The sequence below is a fragment of the Rhinoraja longicauda genome, chromosome 14 (assembly GCF_053455715.1).
Source record: "Rhinoraja longicauda isolate Sanriku21f chromosome 14, sRhiLon1.1, whole genome shotgun sequence".
Lineage (NCBI taxonomy): Eukaryota > Metazoa > Chordata > Chondrichthyes > Rajiformes > Arhynchobatidae > Rhinoraja > Rhinoraja longicauda.
Window position 1 is genome coordinate 32,608,144 of NC_135966.1, and position 24,239 is coordinate 32,632,382.

The 24,239-nt window shown below is 46.3% G+C and overlaps 1 protein-coding gene across 2 annotated transcripts in view; it reads right to left on the bottom strand.

Annotated features, from left to right (window-relative positions):
- ndst1b (N-deacetylase/N-sulfotransferase (heparan glucosaminyl) 1b) overlaps positions 1 to 13,434 on the bottom strand; it is a 105,540-nt gene extending 92,106 nt beyond the window's left edge. For both annotated transcript variants that reach the window (XM_078411671.1, XM_078411672.1), the window contains exon 1: positions 13,280 to 13,434. The gene's annotated coding sequence lies outside the window, so the exon portion shown is untranslated. The remainder of the gene's footprint in view (positions 1 to 13,279) is intronic.
- Positions 13,435 to 24,239: the final 10,805 nt, after the last annotated feature.

The following is a 24,239-nucleotide window of genomic DNA, read 5'->3' on the forward strand; positions in this document are numbered from 1 at the left end:
TGGCGCAGCAGTATAGATGGTGGTGTAGTGGTATAGATAGTGGCGCAGCGGTAGAGTTGCTGCATTACAGCACCAGACACCCAGGTTTGATCCTGACTACGGGTGTTGTCTGTATGGAGTTTGTACGTTCTCCCCCGTGATCTGCGCGGGTTTTCTCCGGGATCTCGTTTCCTCCCACACTCCAAAGACATACAGGTTTGCAGGCTAATTGGCTTGGCATAATTGTATAATTGTAAATTGTCTTTAGTGTGTGTAGGGTAACGTTAGTGTGTGGGAATCTCTGGTCGGCGTGGATTCAGTGGGCTGAAGAGCCTGTTCCGCGCTGTTTCTCTAAACTTAAACTAAACAAAAACTAAAGTCTTAAGAATTATAAACATTTCTAAAGACTATGTTCATTGATCTCAGTAAGTGGCAATACTGGAATTGTTCTGGACTGAATTATATTTTTAGATGGGGCATCTTGGTCGGCATTGACCAGTGGGCTGAAGGGTATGTTTCCGTGCTGTATGATTCTCTGTGACTCTAAAAAAAAATTGCCCTAATTACCAGACTAGAGCAAAGGTAAGAACAAAAAACTGTAGACACTGGTTTATACCAAAGATAGACACAAAGTGCTGGAGTAACTCAGCAGGTCAGGCAGCATCTAAGGAGAAAAAGGATGGGTGACGTTTCAGGTCGGGACCCTTGAAGCTGCCAGAGGAGGTAGTTGAGGCAGGTACTATCACAATATTTACATGGTACATGGATAGGAAGGTTCAGAGGGAGATGGGCCAAATGCAGGCAGGTGGCACGAGCTTGGATAGGGCATTCTGGTCAGCATGGTCGTTGGGCAGCTGGGCCTGTCTACATGCTGTACAACTCTATGACTCTGGGAAAGTCCACATATATTTAATATACTTTTCAAATGGTAACTATTGAGCCTTTGCCCTGCCCTCTAACTCACTTTCACCCTATCAGTCCCGTGCTTGCTGTCCAAACATGGTTCCTGTTTAAAGAGCACATTACTTTCAGAATTCTCATCCCCGATTATAAAATCCTTTGCTCTTCCTCATCCATGCAATTTCCCTCACAAGTCTTGACGATTCCCAATTTTAATCATTCCAACATTGGCAGCAATCCTTCAGTTGTCAAACATCAAAGGTTGGGAAGTTTCTCCTTAAAATCTTATCCGATATTTAGCACAGTAATTTGGGACGCATTAGATTGCTCATTAGAGTCATGTTTTCTGCAATAACAGTGATTTTTCAAAAGTTCAATTAGCCTTGGTGAGCATGCTGAGATTGCAAAAGACAAATTTAATTGCAAGCCTTTCTGGCTCCTACGGTTCTTTGGAATTTGATGGCACCAGAATATGGCGACTCTACGTGCTGTTCCAGAAGAGGTCCTGTTGTGCTCATTTGTAATATAATTTGACAGGATAGTACGCAGAACAAGCTTTTCACGTGACAATAAATAAACTCACTAACTCACCAATTAATTTACTTTAAAAGGATACAAAGTGCTGGAGTAGCTCAGCGGGTCAGGCAACATCTTTGAAGAAGGGTCTCGACCCAAAATGTCACCCATACCTTCTCTCCAGATGCTGCCTGTTCCTCTAAGTTACTCCAGCATTTGTGTCGATCTTCAGTGTAAACCAGCATCTGCAGTTCTTTCATACAGACCTCTGTAGAACATGGCAATGTTTCGGGTCGGGACCCTTCTTCAGACTGACTGATTAACCTCTTTGACTACTTTTTTAAGACCACCAACATCTTATGTTACTTGCAGACATAAGAACACAAGGAACTGCAGAAACTGCTTTATGAAAAAAGACACAAAGTGGTGGAATAACTCGGAGGGTCAGGTAGCATCTCTGGAAAATATTAAGAGGCGATGTTTCAGGTCGGGACCCTTCTTCAGACTCAAGAAGGATCCTGCCCCAACACATAATCTATCAAAGCTTTGACTTTTCCTACTGAATGTATCAATCTCCGCTTTAAAAATACCCCCAATGACTTAGCCTCCACTGCCCTCTGTGACAATGAATTCCACAGATACACCACCCTCTGGCTAAATAAATTCCTCTTCACCTCCATTCTCAAGGTGCATGCTTTCATTCTGAGGCTGTGCCCTCTGATCCTAGACTCTCCCACTGGTGGAAACATCCTCTCCACATCCACTCCATCCAGGCCTTTCACTATTTGATAGGTTTCAATGAGATTTCTCCTCCCTACCCTAACCCACATCACCTTCCCCATCCCATCCCATCCCATCCTCCATTCAATCCCACCCCTTACCATCCCATTCCAGCAAGTAGAGATGTGTCTACATTAGGCTATTTATTCAACGTGGAAACAGGCCCTTCGGCCCACCGAGTCCACACCGATCAAAGTTCACCCCCATACACTTGAACTATCCTACATACCAACGACAATTTACAATTTTTACAGAAGCCAATTAACATATAAACCTTTATGTCTTTGGAATGTAGGAGGAAACCGGAGCACCTGGAGAAAAACCACACGGTCACAGGGAGAACGTGCAAACTCTGTACAGAAAGCACCCATAGCCAGGATCAATCCCGGGTCTCCTGCTGTTAGGCAGCAACTCTACCACTTCACCACTGTGCTGCCCTTCAAGGAACATAATCAAGGACAAGGATCAGAGATAGACTCAAAGTGCTGGAGTAACTCAGCGGGTCAGGCTGCATCTCTGGAGAAAAGGTCTGATGAAGGATGTCACCTATTACTTTTCTCCAGAGATGCTGCCTGAACTGCTGAGTTACTCCAGCACTTTGTGTCTATCCACAAGAATCAGAGACACAGGAAGGAATAGGCAGCTGAGGTTGCTCAGCTTGGGTGTGTGCCTAGACCTTTTGACTAGCTCTGGGAACAGACAACAATCATTCCTCCAATGCTCAATCAGAAATATTGATCAGCTGGCAGGTTTTCATGTTCATGTAAAAGGGCCTTCATTGTACGTGAGACAGTCAAATGTTTTCATATGCAAGTTGCGACTCTCCGCATGTTAAGTTAACCTCCTGCAAGGGAATAACAGCTCTTGTGGCCGCTTGTTTCTGGAGATGGACTAATGAACACGATGTTATAATTGTACAGTTAGCTAGTTATTAACACTTTGTTTTGGTCACTCCATCCGAGATCACAAGAAATTGCAGAGTTGCGGACGCAGCCAAACCATCGCACAAACAAACCTCCCTTCCATTGCCTCCATCTACACTTCACACTACCTCAGCAAGGCCATCAGCATAATCTCACCCTGATCACTCCCTCTCCCATCAGGCAAGAGGTACTTAAGTGTGAAAACACACACCCCTAGATTTCGGGACAGTTTCTTCCCAGCTGTTATCAGGCAACTGAACCATCCTATCCCCAACTAGGGAGCGGTCTACCTTATTGGAGACCTTGGACTATCTGTCATCAGACTTAACAGGACTTTACCTTGCACTAAATGTTATTCTCTTTATTATGTATCTGCACACTGTGGACGGCTTGATTATAATAATGTAATCTTTCTGGTGACTGGATAGCACGCAACAAAAAGGCTTTTCACTGTACCTTGGTAAATGTGACACTAAACTACACAAAACTAAACTAAACATTAAGCTGGGGTGAATGTACCGTGTCTTATTCCCCAGGGGAGTGGAATCAAGAACTAAAAGGAAAATCGACTGAGAATGCTAGACCAGGGCATGCAGCATCTCTGGAGGACATGGATGGATGACGTTTCTGGTCAAGACCCTTTCTTCAAACAGATATGTACTTTCAAGTTTTTGTATCTTCAAAGTCTAATGCCCATAATGGGTTAGAGGTCAATCGGACAGTACCCTAGCTTATGGAAGGACCGCTTAGAAGCCTGATAACAGAGGGGAAGAAACTGTTCCTGAGTCTGGTGGTCCGTGTTTTCAAGCTTCTGTACCTTCTGCCCGACAGGAGCGGGGAGAAGAAGGAATGACCAGGGTGGGACAGGGACAAGTCTTTGATTATGTTGGCTGCTTTCTCGATGCAGCGTGAAGTGCAGATGGAGTCGATGATGGGGAATTGGGTCTGTGTGATGCACAGGGCTACATCCACAACTCTCTGCAATTACTTTCAAGCTTGAAAGGGTTCAGAAAAGATTTACGCGGATGTTGCTAGGACTAGAGGGTGTGAGCTACAGGGAGAGGTTGAGTAGGCTTGTTCTCTATTCCATGGAGCGTAGGAAGATGAAGGGAGATCTTATAGAGATGAACAAAATCATTAGAGGAATGGATTGGGTAGATGCACAGAGTCTCTTGCCCAGAGTAGGGGAATTAAGGACCAGAGGTCATAGGTTCAAAGTGAAGGGGAAAAGATTTAATAGGAATCCGAGGGGTAACTTTTTCACACAGAGGGTGGTGGGTATCTGGAACAAGCTGCCAGAGGAGGTAGTTGAGGCTGGGACTATTCCATCGTTTAAGAAACAGTTGGACAGCTACATGGATAGGACAGGTTTGGAGCGTTATGGACCAAGCGCAGGCAAGTGGCACTAGCATAGCTGGGACATTGTTGGCCGGTGTGGGCAAGTTGGGCCGAAGGGCCTGCTTCCACACTGTATGACTCTGTGACTCTATGACTCTACTTGTGATCTTGGGCAGAGGCTTTGCTAAACCATCCGATTAGGATGTTTTCTACTGTGCATCTGTAGAAGATGTTGGTAAGAGAAGTTGGAGATATGCCGAATTGCCTTTTAACTTTCACCCTCCAGCCGTCAAATAAAACTTTCATGAAAATCACACAGCTGTGAGAATCACCGCTCAGTCAAGGATAGCTGGAGATGGGAAACAATCTGTTTGAGTAAGTTTCTTTCTAAAAGACCTTTGGTGACACAAGAAACTGCAGATGCTGGAATCTTGAGCAAAACTCAAAGTGCTGGAGGAATTCAACTGGTCAGGCAGCACCTGAGAAGGAATGGACAGACGACGTTTCGGGTTGGGACCCGCCTTCATACTGATTGTAACAAGGGTCAAAAAGCTGGAAAAGAGAGGTGAGGGCAGGACAAAGATAGGTGGACACAGGTGAGGTGGGGATGATTAACAGATGAGTGGAGTGACAAAGGCCAGAGGTGAAAAGAAGACAAAAGGGGGTCAGACAAGGAGAGGAGGAGGAGTGAAATGCAAAGCTCGAGGGAGGGATGTGTGTGGAAGGGGACAGGAGGGGAGGGGAAAGAGGGGGATAAAAGTGAAATATGGGAATTGGGGATGGCAGGTGAGTGTATGAGGATGGGAAGCAGCTGGGTGACTGGGGAGTTAATGAGGGCAGCATGGTGGTGCAGTGGTAGAGTTGCTCCCTCACAGCGCCAGAGACCCGGTTCGATCCTGACTATGGGTGCTGTCCGTACAGAGTTTGTACGTTCTCCCTGTAAACCTGTGGGTTTTCTCCGGATGCTCCAGTTTCCTCCCACACTCCAAGGACGTATGGGTTTGTAGGTTAATTGGTTTTAGTACAATTGTAAATTATCCCCACTGTGTAAGATAGTGCGTGTGTACAGGGTGATTAATAGTCAGCACGGGACTCGGCGGGCTGAAGGGCCTGTTTCTACGCTGTATCTCTAAAGTAAAGTGAGTTTAATTTAAATATAAGTTTAGTGAGATGGTGGGAGAAATGGATATGCTCAGGTGTAGGGGGGGGGGGGAGAGCAGGGGAACAAGGGGGAGGCTGGGTTACATGAAATTACAGAGCTGGAGATGGCTTGAAGGTCTGATCAGGATCTTGCTCTGAGCATCTCCATTCAGTTAGGTTGTGATTGTTATGACTTGAATGTTTCATGAGTGCAGGATTCTGCGATAAAGCAGCTGGACTTAACGGCATGGCTCTACAACTGACTTGTGAGAGGTCTTTGCACAGAAACCTGACATAACATGGCACCCAGGTCAACCCACTGCCTGTTCTGGCATGGTTCCACTGCCCATTCATTTCAACTTCAGGAAGCGAGGTGGTACGCATACGTTGACGGTGCCGAAGTAGATTTGCTTCAAGATCCGAGGAGTAAATATCACCAGCAACTTGTCCAGGACAAGCCATATAGACTTAAAGGCATAGAAAGCACACCAATGGTTCTACTTCCTTCGAAAGCTTAGGAAGTTCGACATGTCCCCAACAACTCTCACCAATTTCTACAGATGCGCCGTAGAAACATTTTATCCGGATGCATCACAGCACGGTTTGGGAACAGCTCCATCCAAGACCGTAAGAAATTGCAGCGTTGTGGACGTTGTCCAGATCATCACACAAACCAACCTCCTTTCCATTGACCCCATCTGCATCTCACGCTGCCTTGGCAAGGCCACCAGCATAATCAAGGATGAGTCTCATGCTTCCTCTTCTCTCGCCTCCCATCAGGCAAGAGGTACGGAAGTGTGAAAAGCATGAGACTCATTCTTGATTATACTGGTGGCCTTGCCGAGGACACCTCAAGATTCAGGGGCAGTATCCTGGATGGGGATTGTAATATAATTGTATAATAGTTTCAATTGGTATATTTATTTGTATAATATTCTGGTGGTGGGTTCTGTTTTGGTTTTATTGTATTGTATATATTATTTTAATATTTGAATAAATATTTTTGATTTAAAAAAATAAAAAATAAAAAGATTCAGGGGAAATTTCTTCCCAGCTGTTATCAGGCAACTGAACCATCCTATCGCCAGCTAGAGAGTGGTCCTGACCTCCCATCTACCTCACTGAAGACATTCGGACTATCATTAATCGGACTTCACTGGACTTCACTGAAACATTATTCCCTTTATCCTGTATCTTTACTCTGGGTAGGAAAAAAACTGCAGATGCTGGTTTAAACCGAAGGTATACGCAAAATGCTGGGGTAACTCAGTGGGTTGGGCAGCATCTCGGGAGAGAAGGAATGGGTGACGTTTCGGGTCGAGATCCTTCTTCAGACTGACTCTTTACTCCGGGAGCAGCTTGTTTGTAATCATGTACATTCTTTCTGCTGGCTGGATAGCACGCAACATAAAAGCTTTTCACTGTACCTCGGTACATGTAACAATAAATAGACGGAACTATTTTTCCGTGTGACGTTCTCTTCTGGAGTGGGAGGTTTGCAGAGTGGGAGAGGGGCTTTAAGAAACATAGGCTGAGTTAACCTTCATTCATCCATGTTGCTGGTCAGATTAATGTTCTCCTGCTTAGGCAACCCACTCCCCTGAGGCATTTCTACATTCCTTACCACCTCACCCAAATGGTCATTACTTATCGATGTCTCCTTGACAGCACCAGCACATACAATCCCCCAGACACCTGCACACTCTCGAACTTCCAGGAAAAACTGACGGATATTGATTGGAGAGCAACCAAGGTCATTTATTTTTGTTCTGAGCCCTGGGGCATGTCAAGACTGTAGGGTTCCTGCCTCAATTGCCAGGATTTTTTTTTTCCCCAAATATAAACTTCATGCAATATAAAAAATAAATACAGAACAAAAAAACAGACATTCTCAGTGTCTATGCAAAACTCATGCATGTAACTCTTCATACATTCTTAGTATCCATACATTAAATAGTTTCAAACTCAGTAATGTTCGCATCTGTCTTAACACAAAATCAATGGTTCAATGGTGATTAAGATAGACATAAAATGCTGGAGTAACTCAGTGGGTCAGGCAGCATCTCTGGAGAAAATGGATAGATGATGTTTCTGGGTCAGGATCATTCATCAGACCCAAACATCACCTAGCCATGTTCTCCATAGATGCTGCCTGTCCCGCTGAGTTATACCAGCTCTTTGTGTCTATCTTTGGTATAAACCAGCATCTAGTTTAGTTTAGGAAGAAACTGCAGATGTTGGTTTATACCGAAGATAGACACAAAATGCTGGAGTAACTCAGCGGGACAGGCAGCATCTCTGGAGAGAAGGAATGGGTGACTTTTTGGGTCGAGACCCTTCTTCAGACTGAAAGTCACGGGAAAAGAAAACGAGAGATATATTCAGCCTGAAAGTCTATATCTCTCTGGACCCTCTCCGATGCCAGCACACCCTGCCTCAGATAACAGTTACAGCATAGTTTATGAAAGCAAAAGCTAGTCCACTGCTGAGACTGTAATAAGGCGTTATATAAATGAAAGAAATAAATGCAAGCCAAACCAGTACTTTCAGGCCACCCTTCATTCATCATCTCTGAGTACTCCATTTGGAGGCAGAGTTTAACCTTGATATTTCACCCAAGCTCAAATGTTTCCTTCAGCTATGATTCTGGTTTGGAAGGCTCCGTCCATAATGATATTACACTGCTACCTGGCAATCTTTTACAATTCAATTGATCATCGTGTGAACATTCAACACATGCACTGTTCATCTTAGTACTTCAAGAGACAGAGAATATGCAAACTCATCTCAACTCTCCGGATGGCCGAAGACACAAAAGCTTGAAGGCATGTACATTAGTTGGCTTTTGTAAAGTGTCCCTGGTGTGTATGATAGAACTAATGTGAATGGGTGATCTCTGGTCAGCACGAACTCGGTGAGTCAAAGGGCCTAGTTCCATGTGGTATCTCTAATCTAAACTAAACATTCATAGCAAGAGGATTTGAGTTTAGGAGCAGGGAGGTTCTGCTGCAGTTGTACAGGGCCTTGGTGAGACCGCACCTGGAGTACTGTGTGCAGTTTTGGTCTCCTAACCTGAGGAAAGACGTTCTTGCCTTAGAGGGAGTACAGAGAAGGTTCACCAGATTGATCCCTGGGATGGCGGGACTTACATATGAGGAAAGATAGATAGACTGGGCTTGTACTCGCTGGAATTTAGAAGACTGAGGGGGGATCTTATAGAAACATATAAAATTCTTAAGGGGTTGGAGAGGCTAGATGCGGGAAGATTGTTCCCGATGTTGGGGGAGTCCAGAACCAGGGGTCACAGCTTAAGGATAAGGGGGAAGTCTTTTAGGACCGAGATGAGAAAACATTTCTTCACACAGAGAGTGGTGAGTCTGTGGAATTCTCTGCCACAGAAGGTAGTTGAGGCCAGTTCATTGGCTATATTTAAGAGGGAGTTAGATGTGGCCCTTTTTGCTAAAGGGATCAGGGGGTATGGAGAGAAGGCAGGTACAGGCTACTGAGCTGAATGATTTGCCATGATCATATTGAATGGCGGTGCAGGCTCGAAGGGCCGAATGGCCTACTCCTGCACCTATTTTCTATGTTTCTATGTTTCTATGTACCCGATTCAGAAAAATAAATAAAGATATAGAGATAGTTTCATTTGCATGCTAGCCAAATAAATCATACAATATCCCATAAGAAATTGTGGATGTAGTGGTGGATGTGGCCCAGTCCATCACACAAACCAGAACCCCCACAATCAACTCCATCGACACTTCACACGGCCTTGCGAAAGCAGTCAACATAATCTAAGACTTGTCCCTGTCCCACCCCAGTCATTCCTTCTTCTCCTCGCTCCCGTCCAGCAGAAGGTACAGAAGCTTGAAAGCGCGCACCACCAGACTCAGGAACAGCTTCTTCCCCTCTGTTATCAGGCTTCTGAACGGTCCTTCAATTAGCTAGGGTACTGTCCTTTTTACCTCTACCCCATTGCGGATATTGGACTATGTCTATCTAACTGATGCGCTACAATGCTGAGAACTATATTCCACATTCCGTATCTTCTCCTGTGCCCTACCTATAGTATTTGAGTTTGAATTGATTGTATCTAACGTTTGGTATATCTGATCAGTCTGGATAGCATGAAAATCAAAACCCTGCACTGTTCAAGGGTCCAAGGTTCAAAGTCCAATGTCTGCAACGGCCACAGTGGCACAGCAGTAGAGTTGCTGCCTTACAGTGCCAGACTCCCGGGTACGATCTTGACCATGGGTGCTATTTGTACGGAGTTTGTACTTTGTGACCGCGTGGGTTTTCTCCGGGTGCTCCGGTTTCCTCACACTCCAAAGACGTACAGGTTTGTAGGTTAATTGGCTTCAGGAAAAATTGGCTTTGGGGTGATCACTGGTCAGCGTGGACTCGGTGGGCCAAAAGGCCTGTTTCAGCGCTGTATCTCTAAAGCATCAACGAACAGGGCAGTTTCAGCAGACTGCGGCTCGTAACCTACAAATGATTCTTTAAACTTTCGACAGTGTATAGAGTCAAAGTGTTACACAGCACGGAAACTGGCCTTGCGGTCCAACTCGCCCATGTTGACCATGATCCATTTAAATGCGAGAGAAGCTTAATTCAATAGCAGTAAATCAACCAAGAGAGGTAAGGTTGCAATCAGTTTAACTTCCCTTCCCATTTCCATACAGATCTTTCTGCCCAGGGCACAAAGTGCTGGAGTAATTCAGCAGGTCAGACAGCATCATTGGGGAAAAACTATCCATGTTCTCCAATGATGCTGCCTGACCCGCTGGGTTACTCCAGCACTTTGTGTCTTCTTTTGTAAGCCAATAATCTGCAGTTCCTTGTTTCTACATTTCTGGCCTGGGCCTCCTCCATTGCCGGTCTGAGCACATATGCAAAATGGAGAACAGCACCTCATGTTCCGCTTTGGTACCTTCCACCACAATGGTATGGTCGTTAAATTCTCCAAATTTAGGTAACTAACAATCAATGCACCTTTCTTCTTTTTTCTACCCCCTCTCTTCTCTGTGCCACATTTGGACGTGCACCCATTTCTCCTGCCATCTTTCCCCCTTTCTACTTCTGTCTCACTCCATCTACATCCCTTCCTCTGGTCTCACAATTCACTCCTCCTCTTCCTATCCCACAGCCTTTTGTCTCCTTTTCGTCGCTGGCCTTTGTCCACCCATCTGGCAATCGTCTCCCACCCCTCACCTGATGCGCTGAGTTACTCCAGCACTTTGTGGTTCTTGCTACCAGATTACAGCATCTGTAGTTCTTTGTCCCACGAAAGATAAGATGATCTGTCAACAACAACCTAGCTGAATATAACATAGAATAGTACAGCACAGAACAGGCCCTTTGGCCCACAATGTCCATGCTGAACATAATGCCAAGTTAAGCTTACCTGCACATGATCCATATCCCTCCATTCCCTGCATGTCCATGCACATATCTAAAAGCCTCTTCAACACCACTGTTTTATCTGCCTTCACCACCACCCCTGGCAGCGTATTCCAGGCCCCCAGCACTCTCTTTGGCCCGCACAACTCCTTTGAACATGGCCCCTCTCATCATTAATCTGTACCCAGTCTTTGACATATCCACCCTGGCAAAAACACTTTGACTGTCCATGCTATCCAATTCCCTCATAATTTTAAATACATTTTTCAGGTCCCCCTTTAACCTCCAGCACTCCAGAGACTCCAGAAACTACAACCCACGTTGGTACAACCTCTCCTTGTAGCAACAGCTTGTGATGATAATTGTAGATCCATTCCGGGTTTTGAGTTTTTTGTTATAAATTGTAATTGTAAGGTCTCCAGGGATGTTCCATGCGCTGCAGCAATGCTCCCCCACCTGTTCCACTGGTCACATCCTTGTATGCCTCTTGCTGTCACACCTCCCCAGCCAACAATGAGGCATTATGGGCTCCATTCTTTCTGAGGTCATCCGTTACCAGCCCTGGTTTGTTCTTGCCTTTTCTCGCCTCCAGTTTATTCCCCCACCCCCTCCCCTCCCCATCTCCACTTTTAGTCGGAAGAAGGGTTCTGACTCGATGCATCACCTATTCCTTTTCTCGAGATGCTGCCTGACCCGCTGAATTATTCCAGCATTTTGTATCTATCTCCAGAGATGCTGCCTGACCTGCTGAGTTACTCCTGTGTCTTTTTTTTTTGTAAGCCAACATATGCAGTTCCTTGTTTAATTGAGTTAGAGATACAGCATGGAAATAAGTCTTCCGGCCTACCCAATCCACGCCGACCAATGATCATCCGCTCACACTAGTTCTATCCTACACACTGGGGACAATTTACAAAAGGCAATTAACCTACAAACCCACATGTCTTTAGAATGCGGGAGGAAACCGGAGCACCCGGGGCAAACCCACGCGGTCACAGGGAGAAGGTGCAAACTCCAAGATCAGAATCAAACCCAGGTCCCTGTTTGTGTTATTTATTTGCCCTTGCTAACAGTTAATCAGGGGACAAGATTTTTTTTTTGAGTCACCCGAAAGCAATCATTAATTACAAAATAACATCTCTAATCCAAAGTGATCACATTGCCTTCTCTACGCTGCTAACTGTATTTTTTTAAAAGCTTACTGCACATCTACAGTCTCATGAATCACACTCAGCTGAACTGAGTATCAGCTACACAGGGGCGGCACAGTGGCGCAGCAAGGCTGGCATAGTGGCGCAGCAGTAGGGTAGCATGGTAGCGTAGCAGTGGAGTGGCACAGTGGTAAGGCGGTAGAGTCACTGCCTCACAGCGACAGAGACCCAGGTTCGATCCTGACTACAGGTACTGTCTGTACCGACTTTGCACGTTCTCCCTGCGACCGCGTGGGTTTTCTCCGGGTGCTCCGGTTTCCTCCCACATTTCAAAGACGTACAGGTTTGTAAGCTAATTGGTTTTGTGAATTGAAAACTTGCCCCTAGTGTCCTGGATAGTGCTGGTGTACAAGGTGATCGCCGGTCAGCGCCTATTCAGTGGGCTGAAGAGCCAGTTTCCACGCTGTCTCACTAAAAAGTCCAAAAGTAAAAAGTCTACACAGGATGCATCTGGCTGTGTACTTCTCCGAGTACCCCACTTTCCCCAGGTTCCCGATACCTCCTCACCATTTACACTGCAACATCAGTCCTTTCACTACATTCGTTTGTGGTTGAATTTCTGAACCCACCCTTCTTGCTCGCAGACGGTGGGGTGGGGGTTGGGGAGGGGGAGGTGGTTGGGGATTGCTTCCATGTTGCCTCGTGTTCAATTCACTGCGCTTCTCTTTTGATTCAATGATTAAATAATGTTCAGGCTCCAGGATACAAGCAACACTTTCCCTTTCTCTCTTTCTCTCGCTCGCTCTCTCTCTCGCACTGTAAAAAAAACACACAGGCACACGCAGAGGAAACACACACACATATGCGCATACACCATACACGTATATACACAGAGAGAGAGACACACACACACACCCCATAAAAGCACACAAGCATACAGACAAAACTTACACAGAGACACACACAGACAGACACACACATGCACGCACACACACACACACACACACACACACACCCCCCCCATTAAAAAGGACGCAAGCAAACACAGAGGAAACACATACACACATACACATAGGCACATACACGTACACACACACAGTCTAGCTATTCAACACATTGTCTTAATGCAACAAGGTCTTCACTCACCACCAGAAAATTCGACTCCGGGAGTTATCTGTTCTCCAGTTATCTTCTTTCTGCCTTTTTCGAGAGGCTCCCTCAAGCCACCGCTGAGCAAAGAAACGAGGAGGCCTTGCTTTCTGCACAAAGGGAAAAGCAGACAGCAGAAATGCAACACACACTAGAGGGCATCTCGCAGACATGACAGAGGCCACGAGTTTAACCTTTTCATCACCAAACAGCTCAATGCATTAGACTTTCAAACAATTGGCTTTTCTTTTAAACATCCTGATCTTTAATTAACATAACAGGATTTTGTTAGAAAACAGTTTGGTTCATTCACATAGAGTCATGCAGCAGGGAAACAGGCCGTTCGGCCCAATGGCCAATGCTGTCTAAAATACCCCATCTACACTCGTCCCACCTGTACACCTTTAGCCCATATCCCTCTAAACCAGGGGTGTCAAACTACCGGCCCGCGGGCCATATTCGGCCGGCGAAGGGGTCCAATCCGGCCCCTGGGATGATTTGGGGGGAAAAAAAGTATATTCGCACCCGTTTATTATGTATCTGTACCGCAGCTGTTCTCTCTCCCTCGCCACTCTCTCTCCCTCGCCACTCTATCTCCCTCGCCACTCTCCCTCCCTCGCCACTCTCTCTCTCTCGCCACTCTCTCTCCCTCACCACTCTCTCTCTCGCCACTCTCTCTCTCCCTCACCGCTCTCTCTCTCTCGCCGCTCTCTCTCCTGGGCAGGCCATGCAGTGACGTGGGCGGGAAGGGGCTGGCGCTGGGGGAGGTGGGGAGTCTAAGGGTTGTTGTGGACACCGGGAAGTGCCTGGGCTGCCGCCACAGAGACCGCCACCATGTACCTGAGACCCAGGTGAGTGCGTGGATAGAGGCTGGTGGGAAGTCGCCACACTGTGAATGGGGCCGTAGCCAGCGATCCAAAATCTGAGCTTCTCTCCAGGGTGTGGGCTCTGGGTTTGGGTTAAGGTTAGGTGGGGTGTGAAGAGGTACTGTTAGTTATGCGGGAATAGGGAAGAGAAGGGAGAAGGTGGTGGTAAAGGAAAGGGAGGGGAGGGGGAGCAGATGAGGGAAGGGAGGGTTTTTAGGGAATAGGAAGGGAAGAGGGGGTGTCGAAGGAGGGGAGTGGGGGAGTAGGTGGTACAAAAAGGGAGGATGGGGATGAGGAAGGCAGCAGATGAGAGAAGGAATGGTGTTTAGGGATGAGGGAAGGGAGGGGATTTAGGGACAAGGTAAGGAAAGAGAGAGGATGAAGTAAGGGAGGGGAAGGGGGCAGTAGTTGGAAAGAAGGAAATGGGGATGAGAGAAGGGATAGGCTGAGGAAAGGGAGAGGGCAGGTGAGGGTAGAGAGGGACATGAGATGTGAGGGGAGAGGATGTGAGGGGAAGGAAGAAAGACATAAGGAAAAGGATGGGGAACGGGGCCTTCAGGTGAGATGATGGACAGACCATCTTTCACCATGGCAGGTAGCTGCTGTTTGGCTGTTCACCACCCAGCCAGCCCATTGTGGGCAAAACATAAACACTGTAGGATGACTATAAGATGGGGGAACAGAATTGGGCCATTTAGCCCATCAAGTCTACTTTGCCAATAAACCATGGGTGATCTATTTTCTCTCTCAACCACAATCTATTGTCTTGTTTCTCCCTGTAACCTAATCAAGACCTATCAATCTCTGCCTCAAAAATACCCAATGTCTTGGCCTCCACCACTGTCTGTAGCAATGAATTCCACAGATTCACCACCCATTCCTCCTCATCTCCATTTTGAATGTATGACCTTTTATTCTGATGTTGTGACCTCTGGTCCTAGACTATCCTATTACTGGAAAGATTATTTCCACATCCACTCTATCTAGGGCCAAGATACCAATCATAAAAGTAATGCTTGCTAGGCAATCTTCTTCATAAGAAATGAAATTCTTAAAGTGGAACACTTTGTAGTTATAGCAGAGACTGAGACACATGAGAGCAGGTTGAAAAAACGAAGGCAACAAAAGCTGTGGGAGCACATGCGTGTGCGTTCACACGTGCACAACTGATCCGGCCCGCAAGAAGTCACATTTTGCCCATTCCGGCCCGTGACCTAAAATGAGTTTGACACCCCTGCTCTCAACCTTTCTTTGAGGTGTCTTATGAAAAACAGATAATTGTGGAAAACACAAAGTGCTGGAGGAACTCAGCGAGTCAGGCAGCATCTGTGGAAAGGATGGACAGGTGATGGTACGGGTTAGGACTATTCTTCAGTTTGATTGGAGATAATTCTGGACTGGCACACGGTCCAATTTTTATTGACACACTTAGAACATAGAACAGTGCAGCACAAGAACAGGCCTTTTAGCCCACAATGTCTGTACTGGACATGATGCCAAGACCACCTCTTCTCTACCTACACATAATCCATATCGAACGATTTCTGCATATCCATGGCCTATCTAAAGGTTTAGAGGGATATGGGCCAAACGCAGGCAAATGGGACTAGCATGGATGGGACATCTTGGTCGGCAGGGGCAAGTTGGGCTGAAGGGCTATTTCCATGCTGCAGCAAGTTAAATTTCATTGTCCTGTTGTTGGTACAGAAGACAATTAAACACTTGATTCTTGTGGCCAACATTTACTGTAGCAGCCTTTTGTAAATCACCACAATTATGAGGAAGCAAATTTAATCTTTTGCAATTTTGTCTGTCTTGTCTGCAACTCAACAACAATTTTCGTGAAGTTAATCCCGCAATTTGGGTAGGGGCTTTGATATGTTATATATAAAATTACATAACTCCCTCTTCAATGGGCTTGAGGGACTGGTTTGTGGGAAGCTGTCTGTTACTAAATGTGGTCCTTGGTTTGACTGACTGGGATAGAACCTAATCTGCCAATACTCCATTGCTCCCTTTGGGGAAAAGACCCAAGAAGTTGATTCTTGAGTTGAATCAGACACCAATCACTTGTTACAGAAAGTTCCTGAGGATGTTGCCAAGACTCGAGGGCCTATAGGAAGAGGTTGGGCAGGCTAGCACTTTATTCCTTGGAGTGCAGGAAGGTGATCTTATAGAGATGTATAAAATCATGAGGGGCATAGATGTACTTAGTCTTTTACCCAGATCAGGGGAATCGAGAAATAGAGGGGACAGGTTTAAGATGAGAGGAGAAAGATTTAACAGGAAACTGAGGGGCAACTTATCCGCGCAAAGGGGGCTGGGAATACGGAACGAGCTGCCGGAGGAGGTAGTTGAGCAGGTACAATAACATCTAAAATACATTTGGACAGGTACATGGATAGGAAATGTTTAGAGGGATATGGGCCAAATGGGACTCATTTATTTCGCACATTTCTGGTGCCAACTTGTATCCTTCAAATTTCAAAGTTATTAAAGATGCAGAGTCTTAACTTGGCCATAAAGGCCCATTGTTCTAGTGGCGGTACTGAGTCGGTGTTGTGGGGGTCGTTGGAGGAAAAGATGCAATGATACATGGATAGGAAGGGTTTAGTGGGATCATAAGGTCATAAGTGATAGGAGTAGAATTAGGCCATTTGGTCCATCAAGTCTACTCCGCCATTCAATCATGGCTGATCCATCTCTTCCTCCTAACCCCATTCTCCTGTCCTCTCCCCATAACCTATTACACCCGTACTAATTAAAAATCTATCTACCTTTGCCTTAAACATATGAGACAAATGCGGGCAGATGGGACTCAGTTAGATGAGGAAACTTTGTGGACATGGACGAGTTGGGCCAAAGGGCCCTGTTTCTGTGTTGTATGACTGTGACTCTTTGATTCCCTTGTGACATTGCAAAATCAAGACCTCCTCACAAGGAGCATATTTAAACCATGTCTCTCTTTGACAACATCTCTGTTGACAGCAGAGATATGAAGAAAACTTTCTGTGAGAAAAGATTACAATCGATCATGTAAGGACATTTAATAAAAAGGAATCATAAAATAACGATGGCCCAAATTGAGAAAGTGAATAAACTTTCAGTGAGAAGTCTGGTTAGGATCTCCAACTCTGAATATAAGCGGTAATTTAGACTTTAGATTTTAGAAATACAATGCAGAAACAGGCTTTTGGCTCACCGAGTCCACACCGACCAGCGATCACCCGCACACTAACACTATCCTACACACTGGGGATGATTTACAATTTTACCAAAACCAATTAATCTACAAACCTGGAGTCTGAAGAAGGGTCTCGACCCGAAACGTCACCCATTCCTTCTCTCCCGAGATGCTGCTTGACCTGCTGAGTTACTCCAGCATTTTGTGAATAAATCTACAAACCTGAACGTCTTTGGGATGTGGGAGGAATCCAGAGCACCTGAGGAAAACCTATGCGGTCATAGGGAGAACACACAATCTCTGCACAAACAGCACCCATAGTCGGGATCAAAACTGGGTCTCTGGCACTGTAAGGCAGCAACTCTACCGCTGCGCCACCGTGCTGCCCCATTCACCACTCGAATCAACATTTTGCATTCAATTCCTTTGAATATTTTAGAGAGTCAAACTGCAAGGTAACTGCAATAAAAAAGAACAGCAGATGCTGGTTTATACCTAAGATAGACACAAAATGGTGGAGTAAGTCAGCGGGTCAGGCAGCATCTCTGGAGAGAATGGATTGGTGATACTTTGGGTTGCGACTCTTCTTCAGACTGATTGTAGGGGAAGGAACAGGAAGCAAGAAAAGACCAGGACAAATCAGGGCCGGAAACAGATGGCATCAAACCAGGAGGTTCCCTGATAGGCCAATGGCTAGGGGCGGTGTCCAGATCTCAAGAGGAATACATCATTGCAAACTACAGAACTGGTTAATGGTCTTTTAATGGAGGAAGAGGAGAAAGGGGGCAAAATCGAGGGGAGGAGGAAGAGGAGTGTTTGTATAAGTTACATAAAATTAGAGAATTCTGGGCGATCGTTTCGCTAAACATAGACTAGGCGATCATTTCGCTGAACACCTTCGCTCAGTCCGCCTGGACCTACCTGATCTTCCAGTTGCCAAATACTTTAATTCCCCTTCCCATTCCCACACTGACCTTTCTGTCCTCGGCCACCTCCATTGTCGGAGTGAGGCTAATCGCCAATTGGAGGAACAGCATCTCATATCTAGCTTGGGCAGCTTAGTGCTATGAATATTCAGTGGTATGAATATTGATTTCTCTAAGTTCAAGTAACCTCTGCACTCCCTCTCTCTTCATCCCTCCCCAACCCAAGTCGCACCAGGTTCTCATTCTCACCTAGCAGCTAGCAACAGCCTCTTTCCTTTATCATCATTATTTTTTTGCATATCTTTAACTCATCTATATACTAAAACTCTCGTTTGTTCGCTTGTTCCTGAACTACGGCCAAAGCGGTACACGATAACGTGACAATTGTAGGCCCACCTTACTCACTGTCATCCATAGAAGAGGTTTCATTGAAATTGGTGTTATATTTTTTAAGTTATTCACATTTTAAAGTTTAAAAAACCGCACATAAACAGTTGGGGCCCCATTGATCTGGTACTTATGTAACAGTAGACAAAGTGGACCCGATGGGCCCAAACCTCTCCTGCGTTGGTACAGCACCCTGTCCTCCCCCCTCCCCTCTCTCCTCAACCTCCCCCTCCCCTCTCCCTTACTCCCCCCTCCCTCCTCCCCTCCCCTCCCCCCCCCTTTTAAACTTTAAAATGTGTATAATTTTAAAAATATAACACCGATTTCAATAAAACTACTTGCATTATCACTAGTGACAATGGTGAGTAAGGTGGGCCTAAAATTGTCGCGCTATCGTGTACCGTTTTGGCTGAGGTTCAGTCACAAACAAGATAACAAACGAGAGTTTTAGTATATAGATGACCACTGCATCCGCACCTGCGCAGAGCAAACACGTCCGCACTTGCGCAGTTGGGGCCCGTTGATCTCGGGTAGGAGAGGGCTTGGCCACCTGTCTCTTGGGGGCGGGTTTGCTGGCACCGAAGCGGCGGGAGAGCCAGGCCTGGTGCCGGGGGAAGCAGCCGAAGGCTGGGCCTGGGCCTGAGGTGGGCCAAGGGGAAAGGCGGCAGCAGCGGCGGCAAGGCAGGCCGTTGGTGGAGGCCGAGGCCTGGGCCTGGCGCTGGGCCTGCACTCGGCTCCCCCGTCCTCCCTCCTCTCCCCGGCCGGCTCAGCACCTTCCCCACGCCGCCCAGAGTCCAGCAGCATCTGTGGCCGTACAAGCTGGGACGCGGGGAGGCGGAGGGGGAGGGGGAGTGGGAGAGGGAGGGGGAGGGGGAGGGGGAGGGGGAGGGGGAGGGGGAGGGGGAGGGGGAGGGGGAGGGGGAGGGGGAGGGGGAGGGGGAGGGGGAGGGGGAGGGGGAGGGGGAGGGGGAGGCTGTTGCTCCAGAGGAGAGGGTGCTGCACCACAGGAGAGGTTTGGGCCCAATGGGTCCACTTGGGCTTGTTTGTTCTATATCTCTTTACATCACTGCCTATATGAATTGAATTGAATTGAATTGAATTGAATTGAATTGAATTGAATTGAACTGAATTGAATTGAATACATTTATTCGCCAAGTACGTATGCCTTGGTGCTTTGCCCACAAGTGACAACACAACATACAGTAAACAATTAAGAATAAAACATTATAGTTTAAACATATGAATGAAATAAAATTTATCACTCGTTTCCCTTTCCTCTGACTAATCTGAAGAAGGGTCTTGACCCGAAACATCACCAGTTCCTTCTCTCCAGAGATGCTGCCTGTCCCGCTGAGTTACTCCAGCATTTTGTGTCTACCTTAAAGAATTCAATGTTCATACCGCTGGGCTGTAAGCTACCCAAGCGAAATAAAAGGTGCTATTCCTCCAATTTGCATGTGGCCTCACTCTGGCAATGGATGAGGCCCAGGACAGAAAGGTTGGTATGGGAATGAAAAGGGGAGTTCAAATGGTTAACAACTGGGAGAACCAGTAGGCCTTGGCGGACCGAGTCTGAGTGTTCAGCAAAATGGTCGACCAGTCTAAGCTTCTAATGTCTATGCTTGATCTCACTGATGTACAGGAGCCCACGTCCGGAACACCAGATGCAGTAGATGAAGTTAGAGGAGGTGCACATGAACCACTGTCTCACCAAGAAGGACTGTCGGGGTCCCTGGATGGAGTCGAGGGAGGTGGTATAGGGACAGGTGTTGCATCTCCTGCGGTTGCAGGGGAAAGTACCTGGGGTGGGGGTGCTTTGGGTGGGAAGGGATGTGAACCAAGGAAAGGAAATGGTTAGCAACCAAAGGAGCGGTCTCTGTGGAACGTGGAAAGGGATGGAGGTGACAAGTGATGGGATCACGTTGGAGGTGACAGAAATGTCGGAGGACGGTAACTGGCCCTTCATCCCAACTCATCCATGCTAACCAAGATTCCTTCGTGAGCTAGACCCATTTGTATGCCTGTCACTAGTTGTTTACAGTTTACAGTTTTGTTTACTGTCACGTGTAGAGTGAAAGGCTTTTGTTGTGTGCTATCTAGTCAGCAGAAAGGCAGTACAGGATTACAATCGAGCCATTTACAGTGTACAGATACATGATAAGGGATACATGATTAGCGCAAGGTAAAGCCACCAAAGTCCGATCAAGGATAGTCCGAGGGTCACCAAAGAGGTAGATAGTGTTTATAGCCTGTGTCCTTTAAACCTTTCCTATCCATGAATCCGCCCAAATGCCGTTTAAACATTACAATTGTACATGCCTCAACCACTTCCACTGGCAGCTCGTTCCATCTACCCACCACCCTCCATTTGAAAAGCTTGCTCCATGGAGAACATAGACGGATAACGTTTCGGATCAGGACCCTTCTTCAGACTGGAAACGCAGTGGGTCAGGAAGTTTCTGGGGAGGGGATGGATAGAGATCATTTCGGCTCGGGCCACCTTCTTCAGACTTGCTCATTTGGAGTGTATTTAAAGAAGCATTGTAAATACGGCTACATTCAGGACAGAAATTTCCCAAGTTAAATTCATGGAAATTAATGCACAGCCATCAGCAGCAGTGGCAGAAAATGGACACGCACTGGCGGGCAGAATCGGAGAAATTTCTGAAAGAGTTGTGAACTGTATGAGGTTACAGATAGAAATATTGAACAGATGGGCTGTCTTTGAAGGTGATACAGGAGCCTGTGATTGTATCAGCAATGGAAACAATTAACACCTTGGATTCCGAGCTCACATTAAACCCCAAAAGACTTTACACCTCAGCAAACTCTTTGTCACCAAGGTGTAAAGTCTTGGTTTCGAACTAATAGCTTTGCTGTTCAAGAAAAATAGGGATAAATTTACAAGCTGTTTCAGTAACAAATACAAAATAAAATTGACTGATTGATTTGATTGAAAGATGCATCAAGGAAACCGACCCATCGGCCCACCGTGTCCACACGGTCCATCGATCACTCATTCACAAGAGTTCTGTTATCCCACAAAAGGACACAAGTAGGCTGACCAAAACTGAACACAATACTCCAAATGCAGAAATAAAGAACTGCAGATTATGCTTAATACACAAAAGGACACAAAGTACTGGAGTAACTCAGCAGGAGAACATGGATAGGTGACGATTCAGGTCAAGACCCTTCTTCTTGAGTCTCAAAGGATCTCGACCTGAAACATTGCCTATCCGTGTTCTCAAGAGATGCTGCCTGACCAGCTGAGTTACTCCAGCATTTTGTGTCCTTTTGTGTATAAACTGGAAGACACAAAAAGCGGGTCAGGCAGCATCTCTGGAGAGAAGGAATGGGTGACGTTTCGGGTCGAGACCCTTCTTCAGACACCGTCTTGACCCAAAACATCACCCATTCCTTCTCTCCAGAGATGCTGCCTGACATGCTGAGTTACTCCAGGTTTTTGTGTCTACCTTCGATTTAGACCAGCACCAGATTTACCCACTGTGTAAACTCTGAATTACAAACTGAATGGGTTGCACTAGGGACTTTTGTTCTTACACAATACTTTTTTTTAATTGAACTGATTTTGTTTGTTTATTATTGTCTATGGGGTACTGTGTTTACAACTCTGTTGTGCTGCTACAAGTAAAAATTTCATTGTTCCATTTCAGCACATATGATCATTAAAAATAGACACAAAGTGCTGGACACTAAGCGGGTTAGACAGCATCTCTGGAGAGAGGACGGGTGAAGTTTCGGGTCAGGGCCCTTCTTCAGACTTGAGACTTTTGGATAGGCTCATGGATATGCAGGAATGGGGCAACATTGTTTATGTGCAGGCAGATAAGAGTTGGTCTTGGCACCAGGTTCAGTTATTTAAGCTTATTATTGTCACGTGTATCAAGGTACAGTGAAAGCTTTGTTTTACATACTATACAAACAGATCACATATACCATACCAAAAGTCCTGTTCCTATGCTCCCCTGTTCTGTTTTCTAAGAGTACATCAGGTAGAGCAAAATGTGTATGGAAACAGAGTGCAGAATATGGTGTAACAGCTACAGAAAAAGTGCAGATAAGAAAAGTGCAAGGGCCATAACAAAGTAGATTGGAAGATCAGGAATCCATGCTTAACTGATGAGAGGTCCATTCAAGATACAGTGGAGAAGAAGCTTGGTGGTCCTTGATGGTACGTACTTTCAAGCTTTTGTATCTTTTATCTGACAGTGGGGAGAAGAGAGAATGATTGATCTGTTAGTGGTCCTTGATGATGTTAGCTGCTTTCCTGAGGTAGCGTGAAGACAGAGTCAATGGTGGGAAGTCTGTTCTGTGTGATAGACTGGGCCATGTCCCACAACTCTGTTCAATTTGTTGTAGCCTTGGCCAGAGCTGTCCCAATCAAACAGCATGGTTTGTAAGAGTCATTGGAGACATGGCAAATTTCCTGTCTTTTGAGGAAGTAGAGGTGATGGTGTGCCTTCTTGGCTGTAGCTTCTATGTGGTTTGTCTATGACAGATCGCTGGTAGTTTTGACCGCAACGTACTTGAAGCTCTTAACCATTTCCACTTTGGTGCCATTGATGCTGATTGGGGCATGTACTTCCCCCACACTTTCTGAAGTAGATAACTAGCTCCTCCATCTTGCTGACATTAACAGGTTATTATCCTGACATCATGTCACGAAGGTTACCATCTACTCTCATACTCTATCTCGTTATTGTTTACGATTCTCACACCACGGTGGTGTCACATGCAAACTTGTAGATGGAGTTAGAGCTGAATTTGGCTGAGTGTATAGCAAGTACAGAAGAGGACTGAGAACAGATCCTTGCGGGGCACCACTGTTGAGATTAACTGAGGAGGAGATGTTGTCACCTATCCACACTGATTGTGAGCTGAGGGATCTGCTGAATGTCCTTAGCCTTTTGAGAAGGTAGAAGCATTGGTGTGCTTTCTTTGCTGTAGCGTCAATATGGTTGGTCCAGGACAATTTGTTGGTGACATTTTCACTCAGGAACTCGAAAAGCTCCACCGAAAAAAAGACACAGAGTGAAGGAGTAAATCAGTGGTCAGGCAACTTCTCTAGAGAACATGGGGCGGTGAGATTTTAGGTCAGGGCCATTCTTCAACCTTATCTCCTCCATCTTCACTGTGTTCCTTGGCATCAGGGGGCGGGAATTAGCCGAGTGGGCGGGTTCTGGGCAGAAGAGCCCGGTAGGTGATTGACATGTACCTCATCGAATAGGGTGAAGTATAACCGGACATGTAGGAAGGGCGTGGTCCAGGCGGGTGGGCGTGGCACGTCACGCGCGGGGAGCCGGCGTGCATTGACGAAAGCGGATCACGTGGGAATGGGCGAGGCTGCTGCTGAGGGTGTGACGCGATACTTGAATGGGGCTGGTTGACATCCACTGGTTCATGGCCCGGGTGACGGAGCCGTGCACACGCATGCGCTGTTCATGCCCCGGGTGACGGAGCCGTGTACACGCATGCAATAATCATGCCCCGGCACCGCCGTGTACACGCATGCGCTGTTCTTATATCAGGGCGGAGGAAGGTGGGTGCGCGCATGCGCTCTATGGGTGTTC